Source organism: Musca autumnalis, unplaced genomic scaffold, assembly GCF_047663935.1.
Source record: "Musca autumnalis isolate F117 unplaced genomic scaffold, ASM4766393v1 scaffold_1, whole genome shotgun sequence".
NCBI lineage: Eukaryota > Metazoa > Arthropoda > Insecta > Diptera > Muscidae > Musca > Musca autumnalis.
In genome coordinates this window covers 138,248,499-138,263,911 of record NW_027411644.1, presented here as the reverse complement: position 1 = coordinate 138,263,911, position 15,413 = coordinate 138,248,499, and the positions used below count along the sequence as shown (strand labels likewise).

The window sequence follows — 15,413 nt, the reverse complement described above, 5'->3', positions numbered from 1 at the left end:
AAATTTTTTGGTTATAAAGTGTAATATTTTTTTATGCATCAAAAGTGACCATTTTAGTTTGGAATCGTCAACTTCATGTAGATATCAGAATCTTAGAAAAACATATTTATAGCAATAGAAGTTTAGAAACATATTAAAAATTAATTTAAAATGTATCCATTTTTCGATATTTTTGAAAAGTGTCTAGAGTTAAAAAAGTAGCGGAACATTTTATGTGGAAGTTATGCCAAAACGAGAATATATGGAGATGATGTTTGATAAAATATTTTCAATCCCTTCATAATGCAAAATTCACAATTTGAGCCAGTCTGGTTGTAATATATATGTCTAAAATGTTCGAAAGACCAAAATTTGACTGTACCTCTGTATGGGGGCTATACCAAAACATTGACCAATATTAACAAATTTTCGCACGATGAATTCTTAGGCATTCAGAACTATAAATCCTAATTTACAGATAAATATACTAAAAAATGTGGTAAAGACCCTCGAAATACATAAAATCGGGAGATACCCTTGCATGGGAGCTACACTAAAATATTGACCTAACTTAATAATTTTTGTCAAATATTAGCATTACCAATAAATAATCATACTAGCAGATTTTAGATTAATCAACTAAGAAATTGGAGCAAAAACGTAAAAACACTTCATAGTTTTTATGGTACTCATTTATGAGGGCTTCGAATATACCTCTCCAATACCTTAATTTGCACCAAAACAGTGTTCCGTTATATTGATTGAGGTGTAAGCATTCGAAAAATATTGATATTAGATCACCCAAATGCTTCCGTGAATTAATCTCCGTTTTTTGGAATCTTGGCCCAATGTGCGACGCCAGGGTTGCCGATAGCCCCCTATACCATCTTTGGTTGGGTGTTGTCGGGCATATGTAGAATATAGTGTTACCAATATGTTTTGAAAAAAAAAAAAATAGAATTAATTGGAAAAAAATAAAGAAAAAAATTATTTGTATTGATAAACATTTATATTTATGTATTGTATTTTAGTTACAACATCGCAATGTGTTGTAAGGTGCTGGCATGAATAATTTAGTTTTAAATTATTGTTTGTTAACAATGGGCTAACACATCTTAGTCCTTAAAGGGTTAACCTCGTTCAGATGTGTCAACGTCATGTTATGATGGTTGACACTTCACTTACTCTCGTCTCTTCTATCTCTCGATACGAAGTCGCGCTCCCACGCTATTGTGCAAATCAGGTAATATGTCTTACCAACCCTTATTTAAAATTACTATTAATAGACTCGGCCTTTGCCATATTTAAAACTTAAACCGCCCTATTGTTTTTATTTATTTGTTTTGGGCTTAAGTAAGCAGTTTAAAACCAAAGCCACATCGCGTCAAACAAAAGCAACGTTTTACAAAACACTGATACTACCCGTGCTGGTGTATGGTTCCGAAGCCTGGGTACTTGCGCAAGCAGACATGACAGTGCTCGGTGTGTTTGAGAGAAAAATTCTTCGAAAGATCTACGGACCAATCTGCGTTGACGGTGAATATCGACGTCGCCTGAACCATGAGCTGTATCTGCTATACAACGACATCAATATAGTTAAACGTATGGAGATGCAACGAGTGCGTTGGCTAGGCCATATCATAAGAATGAGCGAGGATGAACCCGCTAAAAAGGCGTATAAATACGGGCCACTGGCGGTGCCTGCCGAATTGGCAGGCCAAGGAATAGATGGCGCAAACAAGTGAATGAATAGATGAAAAGGCGCGGTGTTCCAGAAAGTGAAGCAATAAACAGAGAGAAATGGAGCTCTTTTCTAGTTCGGCCTATGGAACTAATGTTCTGTATTATAAGTAAGATGGGACAAAACCGGTGGAATAGGGAGATGTTGTATTTGTGTGTGATCTAAATCTTCCACGTAATCAATGGCGACGAGGTATGGTCACTCATCTGCATACTGGGACAGATGGTCTTGTTCACCGAGCTGATGTGAAAAGCTCCTCAGGAGTTCTCAAAGTTAGCCGTTCTGTACTTAAATGATGGTGAAGTTGATCGCTCCATGGGGGCGGGGTATTCCAGAACGACCAGTGACTGTGTGTCATCATTTGTTATGTGTTATCATTTGGTCTGTTCCTTTACTTTTAAAAATGGTAAAACCGGCAAAAGTTGTAAACTGCTCTCATATGAATTGTATGGTGTCTGAAGTAAAGGAACGCTTTTCGAGTAAAAAGTGGTAAAACTTGAAGATTCTTGCACGTAAAGGAACAGAGCTATTTTATGTTAACTTTTACTGTGTTTTGTCATTTTAATGTTATGGCTATATTACACAATATGTTTTTCACATGTATATTAGCATACCCAAAGTGGCAACATACATGTAGTTTTAACTTTGTGTTTCACGCAAGCCTCCTGCCCTTCTGCAGCAACCAGCAAAACTTACAATAACCTTCCTTATGCCCTGTGATCTTGCATTGTGAACATATGTGTTTTGTGGTCTTAGAATCTCAATTTGTCTAATGTTTATGATTTGATTTGACAACATATACATTTGTTTGTGAATTGTCTTGTACCATGGTTGTATAATGTTTCAAATGAAGTAGTCTTTGGACTTGAGTGACTAATTTATTCAGGGAATTTTTAGAATCATCCTCTAATGATGACAAACATCTCGTTCGAACTTCTGTTCTTATTCGTTGTGTGCTTGAAGACCTCAATCAAAAACAAGGCACTTAAACTGAAGTTCTCACATGCTACATTTACCCTTACTGCATAGATAACCAAATCTTCTTGAAGTGTTTCAGTTATCAGCAAATATTTGTATCTTGTGCTGAAAAAAGATTCTTGTAATCCAATATTATTTTTTTGGGTAAGATGAATGCTGCGTATTTGCTGTATGGCAGCATCATTCATACCTGGAGGATCAATTACTGAATGTTAAACCTTCTGTTTCATAGCACCGAAATTCAGAAATGCTGTTTGATAATTTTTCAATTACTTGTACATTGTTGAGACGAGATTAATTTGTCAAGCTTGCTAGGAGTTTGCTCTGCAATTCCAATAGTTCCAAAGCTTTTTGATCTGCCATAATCCTATTGTTGGGGTCTGGGTTGTTAAAATGAGGAAAACACAATTTTTATTTTATACAAAAAAAAAAATAATGTTTATTTAAGAAAGTAGATACCCAGACTAAAGAAAATTTTTAAATTTTCTGTACATGTGAAATAATATTGAATGCTATGTAGTTAAAAGTTGTTAAAAATATTATTTTGTTTTTAATATTATTTATGTTTTAGCAACCCTTTCCTTATGGTCGGCATGTTTAAATTATTAAATAAGACTCCGTGAGTAGTGCTTTATGCTGGTTTATTAAAAAGTAAGTTTTACAAGCTTGTATTTAGAGGAACATAACCTAAAATGCTGACAAAGCATTTTCTTCATATTTATAATTACGGGTTTCATTGTTGTATTTAAGTAAGCAATGAACATTTTAATGCAAATTGTAATAGTTCATTTACAATATGCCATTTAGATATGACACCATTAGCCGGATTTAGCGCATTATCAGGTTTTATTTGCTAAATCCAGCCAAAATCTACCAGATTTCCCATACAAAAATAATTTACAAATTTAATTTAATAATTTAAAATGTAAAAATTTGTAAACAAGGCAGAAAAATTTTAAAAAAGGATGGGCAAACTGCGATATAATAATTCTTTATTTGCTCTTTAGTTAGCATTAGTAGCTTAATGTGCTAACATTTTCAGTATTAAACAATATATTTGTAATTTGACGTATGTTTTTTGAGACGAATTCAATTTACAAAAAATTCTTTTGACGTTTCCAATTGGTCCAATAGCTTAAGAAATAATCATAGAAATAAATTGGTATTGAAATACCATTTCGAAACATTGAAATTTTCTTAGGTTTCACACGATGTGTACAAATTGCAGAGTTGTAAAACGTGACATTTCACTGAAATAATACACATTGTACCAGTTCGAGTTTATTCATAGTTATTTTTGCAACCAGAAATCAATTACCATTAATGATGTTACCCTTATATTACCATTATTAATGTAGTCGTATATGCGCAGTCGCTACCATAATCCATTCACACCATGTGACCCTCCAAAGGCTATATTACACCCTCCAAAGGCTATTCAGACACTTCTTTTTATCCATACAGCAATCTTTATGTTTCGTATTTTCCATACCACTTTTAGTTTTTTTTCGTAACCTTTAAATGTAAACAACATACTGTAAAATATTTATTTTCCTAAAATGTCTAACCATTCTCACTTTTGTATTTTCTGTACTCATTTTGGTTAAATTGTTTTCTTCCATCAATTTATTTACTAACTTCACACGAAAATACATAAACGAATAGCGATCTAAACGAAAAAAATATATGTATGTATATAAAACGCAGTACACATTAGAACCTTTTTGCCGGGTTAACCTTCTTTGTGAGGATTTATTTGACATATAACCAATGGAATTGACATTTAAAACCCAGTGGGTTTGTTAAATCCGGTTATATATAAACGTACTATAAGTTCCAACATCGTTTTGATAGATGATATTTTTTGTAGGGGCCACACTACGTGTACAACATGTAGATGAAAAAAATCTAAAACATACACATGGAAAACAGATTGTGTACTATACCCTTAAGGGTACTTCACCTTGGGAATTATATGTTTCGCTCTACAGAGCTTGGACTTCTCGTTCCTGAATTCCACGTACGAATGCCGACCACACATTTTATTTATTAGTCTAGTCTGCTCAATGTCCTCAACCAGGGTGGATTACTTACTACACAGTACCAAAGGCTTTTGATAGGTCGAGCGCCACCATCAATATTCTAAAGCACGAATTGCTCTGGTTTAAGGCCTGCGTACATAAGCTGCCTTGCCTGGTTGCCTTGCTTTCCTGCTTCATTTCTGACATAATAAAAATAAAAGAATAAAGAAGGCCGAGCAAATTTCGAACTGGTTTGCCCTTTTCTTTTTATTCTTTTATCAGAAGTGAGCAAGGTAAGCAGGCAAGGCAGCTTATGTACGCAGGCCTTATAGGACTGCGTACATAAGCCGCTCGGCTTTCATGCTTAATTCATTTCTGGTAAAGAAATAAAGAAATGTCAAAACCACATTTCAATTAGGTCGAACTTGGCCTTTGGTCTTTTACCAGAAATGAATTAAGCAAGAAAGCAAAGCGGCTTATGTACGCAGGCCTTTAGTCCTCAATGTCTTACCCTCTTGTTCCTTATCGTCGTCATGTATAAACTATTAAATACGATTCCGTGGGTATGTGTTCTTTGCTGGTTTATTAAGAAGTAAGTTTTATAAGTTTGTATTTAGTCTAAGAACTTAACCTAAAATGGTGACAAAGCATTTTCTTTATATTTATAATGCTTGGTTTACATTCGGCGTCATTTCGTGATTTCGAAGGCGTTTCGTGATTTCGCGCTGAATCAAGCAAAATTTATCATGATTTCGCATACAAAAATGAAATCATCTCATAATAACGGCTTTCATTGCTGTATTTATGTAAGCAATGAGCATTTTAATGCAAATTGTAAGCACTCTGTGCAAAGAAATATGAGGCATTATTATCACTTTAAAATAATAAAAAAAAATAAATAACCAAAAAAATAAATGTTGAATTCACCCACCAATTGGATTGGATTAGGGGCACATTTGAAATAACTATAGTTTATATAGCTGTCGTTAATTACTTCCTTTCCTAAGTTACGGCCGTCTCCGGTCTTGGTAAGGATTGTTTTTATTGCTGACATAGCCTTGGCCTTTTCTCGATTCTTTAAGTAGCATTTGAATATTACTACAGTAGTTTTCACTTTCACTGCACATTCAAAAACAGCAGCCATTTTTGTGCACGTAAGCCAAAAAAATCATATCTGTTCTACGCAAGAAAAATAAAGTTGGGCAGCTAACGCTAAAACGCAGCCAAAACTAATGCAGCTTAGCGAAAACTACTGTATAAAAGCGTAGGGAACAAAATACTTTGCATCGCGAAACAAAAACAACAAAAAACCTCTTAATGTACCCTTCGAATGTCAACATATATTAGCTTTGTTCCCGTACTTTTTAATAGTAAAACTCGCAAAAGAGAGAAAAATTGTTGTCACACAAAAGTTTTTCAAAAAGTTCGGGAACGCAAAAATGGAAAAAAACTTCAAAAAAGCTGCAACAAATGTCCAAGCCGGCGTACCAGCCAATCAGACGCCGACATCCATATTACTATTTTTTTACACGCTCAAATTTATCGAGTAAGAAGTGTTTAAAGAAAGCGTCATTCATCGCCATTTTTGTTTAAAGAGAAGTGAACATTTTACAACTTTTCTGTATACGGGAACGGATTTTCGGGTAAAATGTGTAAAAGTCGTAAAAATTGTAAAAACCTTTTAGTTCTGGAACAAAGCTAATGTGTTTTTGTAAGAGAATTCAGTTTATAGTACGTCTATATACATATAACCGGATTTAACAAACACACTGGGTTTCAAAAGTCAATTCCTTTGCGTATACGTCAAATAAATCGTCATTAAGAAGGTTAACCCTGCAAAAGGCTATGCTATAAACATGGCCTTACAAACTCTTTTTTGACAGTTTAAGTTCGATCACCTGGTCTTATGCATCTACCTTGGTAATGCCCGTAATTTCTACGCGTAGTTTTCTATTGCTCTGTTCCAGAACCTGCAAGAAGCTACTATTTTTTACTACGATAACATTTTTTCCTTTATGTTATCGAAAAAAGTAGTCAAAAATAGTAGATTCTTGCAGTACTGGAACAGACCATATGAGTTCATAGATATCCCCCGTGTAAGCAAAATTTCATAATTTTAATCCATAGGTAACGTTACAGGGTCGAAAACGGCCGTGTTATTTACACCAAGGATATTGCCTGGTTGATCGTTGCCAATGTTTTAAAAATTGTAAAACGCTTATATGTGGCATTGTTTTTACGAAATTATGAATGCAAATCACCAATGTTACCACATGTTTTCGAAATTTACACGCCTCGGTAAATTGCACGCAGAAATTACCAAACGCGTAGGTAAAGATAATTAATAGGTAGATACCAACCCGGTTACCTAGGGCTAGAAATTACGGGCTTAATAATACCACGCCTGCACGTTTCAACTAACTAGGCGTTTACACATGACAGGACAGTTGAGTACATGTACACATGTAACTTGCCTGCGTGACGTAGGCGTCCAGACAACTGCAAAAACATTTGTAAAATTATGAATGAAAATCATCGATTTCTGTCCGTTTTCCGTTCACATATTTTGTTTTTGTCCATATTCTTTTGTTTTCAGCACATTTCAATTATTATCTCACTTATTTTTACAAAAACGTCTGTGAAAAAATTATGGACAGCTGGGAGACAGCCGACAAATGTATGTGTTAGAAAATCAGAGTTGTATTTGAAGACAAACTGTCTGGTGTAAACGCCTAGTAAGAGCTTATCGATTTCACTAACGAGTACAGGCTATGATTTATACAAAGACCACTGTGTACTATGTCAGTAAATGAAGAGCTCAATAACATAGAAATTAAATGGGTATTGGAATATCATTTTGAAACATTACAAATTTCTCAAATCAAAACAACACAAAATTTCTCAGGTTTCGTATTGTCTATTGCTTTGTGTTTTGTAAACTCTAAAGCCACACGCTGAAACTTTCATACGAAACTTTCCCATTATTTTGGCGTTCTTATACCAAGTATACACTTATGTTTGGTTTACATTCGGCGTCTTTTCGTGATTTCGAAGGAGTTTCGTGATTTCGCGCGGAATCAAGCAAAAATTATCATGATTTCGCATACAAAAATGAAATCATCTCATTTCGTGATTTCAGCGAAATCAACATCGAAATCACAGTACAGACGATATACAACCCTGCTTTTGCCTGAAAAAGTACCAAAAGTTGCAACACTTTTCACGAATCACAGTAAACAAGGTAGATGGCATGGTACAATTACTTAGGTAGATGCCTCAGCCCAGCTGATCGAATCTAAAACGTCAAAAAACTAGGAATTCGCTATGAAAAATCAAAACAAAAAACCATATGATTCGGTAAGTAAGAGATAGCATGTGTTCACTTCACTGTACAAACACAAGCGATAAAAAGAGACAACAAGAAACCATTTGGCGAAAATTTTGACAGTTTACATTACAAAAAAAGTTGCTTTGTTGTAGCAATTCGGCGATGTTTCTACCTAAGTAATTGTACCATGGTAGTTGCTGCAGCAAAAACTTTAGTATCAAAATTTGTAAACAATGTGAAATAAGTATTAAATTACTTTGTTGCAATGCTATTTTTCATTGTGTTTTCGTACTTTTTTAGTGGTAATGTTAGAAAAAAGAGCGAATTGTCAAAAATTACTTCCCCATACAAATTTCTAAAAAAATATGGGAACGAAAAAATTACGGAAATTGCAAATACTGCAGCAAATCAACGTATCAGCTATCGTATTTAGATGCCAATGAACATGCTGCTAGTTTTTACTAGGCCAAAATTGTATGGCAGAAACCAGGAGAATAGGGTGTTATTCGGCGCTATTTTTGTTTAAGGAGAATTGCAAGTCTTGCTAGACTTCAGAGTACGGGAAAGTATTTTTAGCACTAAACGGGAAAACTGCTGTAATTTCTGAACACAAATTTTATCTATCAAAATTTATTATTATGATGTCTTAACGATAAAATCATTTTTTATTTTTTTCATTTGTTAGTACTATACACAATTAATACGATATATAGATAATTTTACGATAATTTTCGAAATAAAGTTGTAAAGTTCTATATTGCCGTATATTTTTGATGACTAATTCAATTTACAACGAATTGTTTTGAAAATTAATGTTCGATCAGCTGCGCTTAATCGTCTACCTTGATCATTGTGATATTTTGAAATCAACAAAAAAATAAGTGTAAACACCGGGATGTATTTCAGGATTTCGTGAAATCCAGTGGATTTTAGAGCGCAAGTGTAAACTTGGCATTACGCTCCAAAATCCACTGGATTTCACGAAATCCTGAAACACATCCCGGTGTTTACACTTATTTTTTGTTGATTTAAATCATATCACAATAATCAAGGTAGATGCATATGCGGAGCTGATCGAACCTGAATTTTCAAACAATTTCTCGTAAATTGAATTAGACATCAAAAATATACGACAATATAGAACTTTACAACTTTGTTTCGAAAATTATCGTAAAATTATCTACATATCGTATTAATTGTGTATAGTACTAACAAATGAAAAAATAAAAAATGATTTTTATCGTTGAGACATCACGATAATAAATTTTGTTAAATAAAAGTTGTGTTTATAACTTGCAAAATATTACTACATGCAGTTGTTTTCCCGTTTAGTGCTAGAAATGCGTTCCCGTACTCCTAAATCTAGTAAGACTTGCACTTCTCTTTAAACAAAAATAGCTGTTGTTTTCTGCTAGAGATATTTGGCCTAGTAGAAACTAGCAGCATGTTTATTGGATTCTTAATACGATGGCTGATGTGTTGATTTTGACATTTCTGCTGGAGTTTTTGCAATTTCCGTCATTTTTCGTTCCCGCGTTTTTTAAGAAATTTGTATGGGAATGCAATTTTTTGACAATTCGCTTTTTTTTCTAACTTTACCATTAAAAAGTAAGTGAACACAATGAAAAATAGCATTGTAACAAAATAATTGAATAATTTTTTTACAAATTGTTTACAAATGTTGTACAAATTTTTTTGTTGCAGCAATTGACCATCTACCTTGTTTATTGTGATACGTGAAAAGTGTTGCAAATATTGGTACTTTTTTAGGCAAAAACAGGGTTGTATATCATGTGTACTGTGATTTCGATGTTGATTTCGCTGAAATCACGAAATGAGATGATTTCATTTTTGTATGCGAAATCATGATAAATTTTGCTTGATTCCGCGCGAAATCACGAAACGCCTTCGAAATCACGAAACGAAGCCGAATGTAAACCAAGCATTAGGTCGAGTTTCGCAATACAGTAATTTCATAAAAACACTTACGTATGTCCCGGTCCACACTAGAGTGATTTCATTGAAAAAATTGCATGGAATTGTGCGTCTCTAGATCGACTTCAATAGTAGAGTAAAATCATAAAATTGCTTTAGTGGGGAATTCGACTTAAGAACGCCTAATTTCATGAAATTTTTAATGAAATTCACGCTAGTGTGGACCGGGACCATGGAACTCGATCTATAAACGCCAAAATAAAGGGAAAGTTTCGTATGAAAGTTTCAGCGTGTGGCTTTAGAGAAACTTAGTTAAAATATTCCAGTTGTTCTCTAAAGCTACACGCTGAAACTTTCATAAGAAACTTTCCCATTATTTTGGCGTTATAGAAAGAGAAACACGACCTAAGAACTCCAAAATAATGGGAAAGTTTCGTATGAAAGTTTCAGCGTGTAGGTTTAGAGTAACATTGACGATGTGGAACAGCTGACAGATGTTATTAGGGGGAAAACACATGAAGAATGCGGCCGCACAAATTTCGTATGAACATTTTTTAAATTTATCACAATGCGTGAATGAAACCTCCCGTCAAAATTTGCTGAGTGTGATAAACACAATAAAAAGAAATGTTTTAGAATCATCTGAACATTTGCAACGCAGAAAGATTCCAAAGACATGTATCTTCTCCAGTATTGTTCCGCCTTTTTATCCTTTTATACGTAACTAGATGAACAACGATTTTAACGGCGAGAATAGGTCTGTACGATAACTCAAAAGCTTGTACAAATTTGCACAAACTTTTACATAATGCTGTTCGATAACAAACTTGTTCAGTAAAAGATAAATGAGAAGTACTGGCAAGTAGTTGCAAGAACTTGCAAATACTTTTTACTTGTGAAGTTATCGAACAGGCCTAATGATGTATACACAATCAAATATTGTGAAGTCTCCTATATGCTCAGGGGGTCCATGGCAGTAACGGAGTGCGGATAAATGACTTTTATAGGTTCCGGGATATGAGAACAATATCTTCCACCTTTATTGACACGATATTAAAGACCCTAGTCTGGAGGAATGGGGCTAATACCAAAGGTTTACGTAACATATGGGCAGTGATCTAACGCATTCGGCTATAATTATGAATAACATGTTCCTATATTTGACTCCTATGTATATCGGATCACCCATTGATGTCTCTAGACTACAAATCCATAGAGGAATTGCCGAAAAAAATTGACAAAAACTTAAATAGAGGCCCATTTTATGTCAACATTATACGAAAGCGGTACCATGGGTCCAATGGGGGGAAATATCACCGGATTACACTAAAACACTCGATGATTTATTGTTTGGAGGCTACAAAGTGATGAAAATAAGTTCAAAAGCAAAAATATCCCCTCATTTTGTTAAGGAAATGAAAAAATCTTGCGATTGACAAAAGTGTAAACTTTATTTTGACGCGTCAAATTTTGGGTTATTTTGGTAATCTTCATTTATTTCCTAATGAAACGTTGGAAGGGCCTAATATTTTCTGGATTTTAATTCACCACTAAATACTTAAAAAAGTTACATTTAGATGCTATACGTATAATAGCTCTATGTCGGTGTAATAATGCAATCAAAAAAATGTTAAGAGGTGTAAACTTTATTTTGACGCTCACTGTATAACTAAAATGGATAATTCGCAAAGGTAAGTGTATATAAGCAATAAATAATAGCAATTATGTACAAAAATGTTGGTTTTTATTTACAGTGATTACACTATGCAACACTGAAAATGCAAACAACTTCTAGTATGCATTTTGAAAGTACATATTTAGACTACAAAAACCCTAGTAGGGTTTTGTCCTTTCAGGCTCAGAAACGATTAGGAATTTGGCCTTGTTGTCTTTGGCAATATTGTAGCCCTAAAATAGTAGAACTTATCTTTTGAAAAAACCACATAAGAAAAACCCCATCTATGGCATCAAAATCTATAAAATATAGAAAATTTTACATTATTGCTGAAATTCTGGTCAGTATCGGCTATACTATTGGGAGTTGAACCAAGTACCCTATTGCAAAAATCGTCCAAATAAAGTTCTCAACAATTCATTAGAACATTCGAAACTCTAAAATGCTTACTTCATGTTGTTTCAGCGGTATTTTGCATCATATCTTTTACAACACGTATTTCAAACACAGTTCACACCAACAGTTTATTCTCGCATTTCGGATTTTACTACTTTATTGACATCTTTATTAAATCGTCGTTAAAAAATATACTGAAAACAACGGGATAGAGGCATTTTAAAAACAAAAACATTTTCATACCAGTTGTCAAAATGCATTATTGTGAATAAAACCACATACAAAATGTAAACAATCAATTCACAATAATACATTATTGTGACCAAATTTGACGTTTGGTATGATTTGATGTAACACCTTCTTATTCCACCATGGTCTGTACTTTCAAAAAATCCTCAGTTCGAATTGTTTGCACAAGATCACCTTAAAAATCTTGCACAGTGTTACAGATGGAGATTCGAGCAAAAAAGTTGCTTCTCACAACAAGTCTGCATAATGAACCAAATTTTTGTTCGAAGCGAAATTTTTCTCAATATTTTCTTTTGGAAAAATGTTCCCTGGAATGTAATACACAACTCTTCAGAACATGTCATTATTGTAAAATGCCTCTATCCCGTGGTTTTCAGTATATTTTTCTACGACGATTTAATAAAGATGTCAATAAAGTAGTGAAATCCGAAATGCGGGAATAAACTGTTGGTGTGAGCTGTGTTTGAAATACGTGTTGTAAAAGATATGATGCAAAATACCGCTGAAACAACATGAAGTAAGCATTTTAGAGTTTCGAATGTTCTAAGGAATTGTTGAGAACTTTATTTGGACGATTTTTGCAATAGGGTACTTGGTTCAACTCCCAATAGTATAGCCGATACTGACCAGAATTTCAGCAATTATGTAAAATTTTCTATATTTTATAGATTTTGATGCCATAGATGGAGTTTTTCTTATGTGGTTTTTTCAAAAGATAAGTTCTACTAGTTTAGGGCTACAATATTGCCAAAGACAACAAGGCCAAATTCCTAATCGTTTCTGAGATAAATGTCCTATATACGCAAAAAACTGTAGTTTTAGCCCGGTTTAGATTAGGCCATAACATCCGAATTGAACCTGAAAGGACAAAACCCTACTAGGGTTTTTGTAGTCTAAATATGTACTTTCAAAATGCATACTAGAAGTTGTTTGCATGTTCAGTGTTGCATAGTGTAATCACTGTAAATAAAAACCAACATTTTTGTACATAATTGCTATTATTTATTGCTTATATACACTTACCTTTGCGAATCATCCATATTAATTATACAGTGAGCGTCAAAATAAAGTTTACACCTCTTAACATTTTTTTGATTGCATTATTACACCGACATAGAGCTATTATACGTATAGCATCTAAATGTAACTTTTTTAAGTATTTAGTGGTGAATTAAAATCCAGAAAATATTAGGCCCTTCCAACGTTTCATTAGGAAATAAATGAAGATTCCAAAATAACCCAAAATTTGACGCGTCAAAATAAAGTTTACACTTTTGTCAATCGCAAGATATTTTCATTTCTTTAACAAAATGAGGGGATATTTTTGCCTTTGAACTTATTTTCTTCACTTGGAGCCATGGTATAACAAGAAAGGTAATTTCATGCTAACACCTGATTAAAATTTTTTTCAAATTTTGAATTTGAAGTACATTCATTGTCAAACTGATGTTGTTTGACATGGTAAACATTGTATGTATATGCCAACACATACATACCGACATTTGTCATTATAAAATAAATAAAATATAGAATAGTTTAATGAGTTTTATCCAACAAAAGGAATTGTGACAAAATAGTTAAGTTATCAATGTTCCTAAATGTGAGAACATGGTCGAAATCTTGTGGAATCAATAGGGTTGGAATTCATTTGCGAGAACAATTTTACTAAGCGGAAGTGCTTATTTTCGAGCGGTACTCCAATTGTCGTCTCAAGAAGACATGGATCACCAATATCAACATCAAATATTTGCAGTGGTGAAATTAATATGATGAATGATGAGGAATCTGATTTTATAACAAAAATAAATATATTCCATTTGAAACAATACATTGTTGATTTACACAGTTTCGGGATGATATTGATGCATAATCCCAAGAATGATTTTGTGGACGTGACAGTCTGCTTTTCTGACTATGACATAAAGAAAAGAAGCAAACCTAATATGGACTATTTTCCCAACTCAATTTACATCTAATTCGGATGTGGCTAAAATCTTCAAAATACCTAGAATCCGAAGTTACCGTTAAGGGGAAACTATGCCAAAACGTGGACTGATTTGGTCCATCTTCGAACAAATAAAAGCTGTACAAAATTTGGACGAAATCAGGTACTGCGTTGAATAGTTATTGTGCGTTCCAGAAAACCTTTAAGCCTAAAGGCTGAGGGTACATGTTATCTGTAAAAGGTATACATTTTTAACTTTTGTGGGGGAGGTACTGTGGGTGGGACGTCCAAATCGGTTATTCCATTCCATTGCACCGTCGTACAATAAGCCGCGAAAACTACCTGCTGTAAACATCTCAAAACAGTTTGACGCATGTCCTTAAACTGCACGTTGCGAATAATTTTGAAATATTGTGTGAAAGGTACGCCAAGGAATGGACCGATATAGGCCATATTGAATCGTTATCTACGTCTGGTATAAATATTACAATGTGAAAAATATAGACCAAATCGTTTGCTTACTTAGAGATTTATTTTAGTAAAATTTTGTTTAACTTTTCTGAGGAAGGTACCGCAAGTGTGTTAATAACAAACAGGGTAATAAACATGAACTTCTTGAAGAGATTCTGATGGGAATATGTTTTTCATTATTTCAAGGAAAGTGAGTTATTCAGCTGTTGTCGTTATATAAATCCCGTTTTTGAATTATCATTCTTTGCATTGCCTGTTCCAAAATAGGGTTTTGAAAGAGAAAATCATTTCGTGCCTTTCATTGATGATGTATTCCATTCTTACTATCCTCTGAATTAATGTTTATGATACATATATTCTACATTGAATTGTCATTGTTAATAGTTGCTATTAAGGGTCTAAGGCTTCGTAGCCCATCTTTCAGCACTTCTTCTCCATATCCGGTAATGTTTAACCCTGCAAAAATATGAAAAGTTATTTGTTTCGGTTGTTTTCTTTTTTATTTTCAGGAAAAAAGTACGTACAGATGTATTATATGTATTTCAAAATATAAACAAACAATATTTTTGTTTTTGTTATGAAATGTCATGCAATATTATTGTTGTTCTGTATTTGACACGCTCCTGTACAGACATACAGAGTTGTATTTCCCTAAATTTTTGAGATGGGACTACCTTTTATCATTCTACCATGGA

At 33.6% G+C, this 15,413-nt stretch overlaps 1 long non-coding RNA gene across 1 annotated transcript; it reads right to left on the bottom strand.

The window, feature by feature from the left end:
- Positions 1 to 3,106: 3,106 nt before the first annotated feature.
- Positions 3,107 to 5,006, bottom strand: LOC141390852 (uncharacterized). Its single transcript, XR_012409499.1, has 3 exons — positions 4,436 to 5,006; positions 4,276 to 4,367; positions 3,107 to 4,213 (listed from the first exon to the last, which is right to left on the bottom strand). It is a non-coding gene; the product is annotated as an uncharacterized lncRNA (long non-coding RNA).
- Positions 5,007 to 15,413: the final 10,407 nt, after the last annotated feature.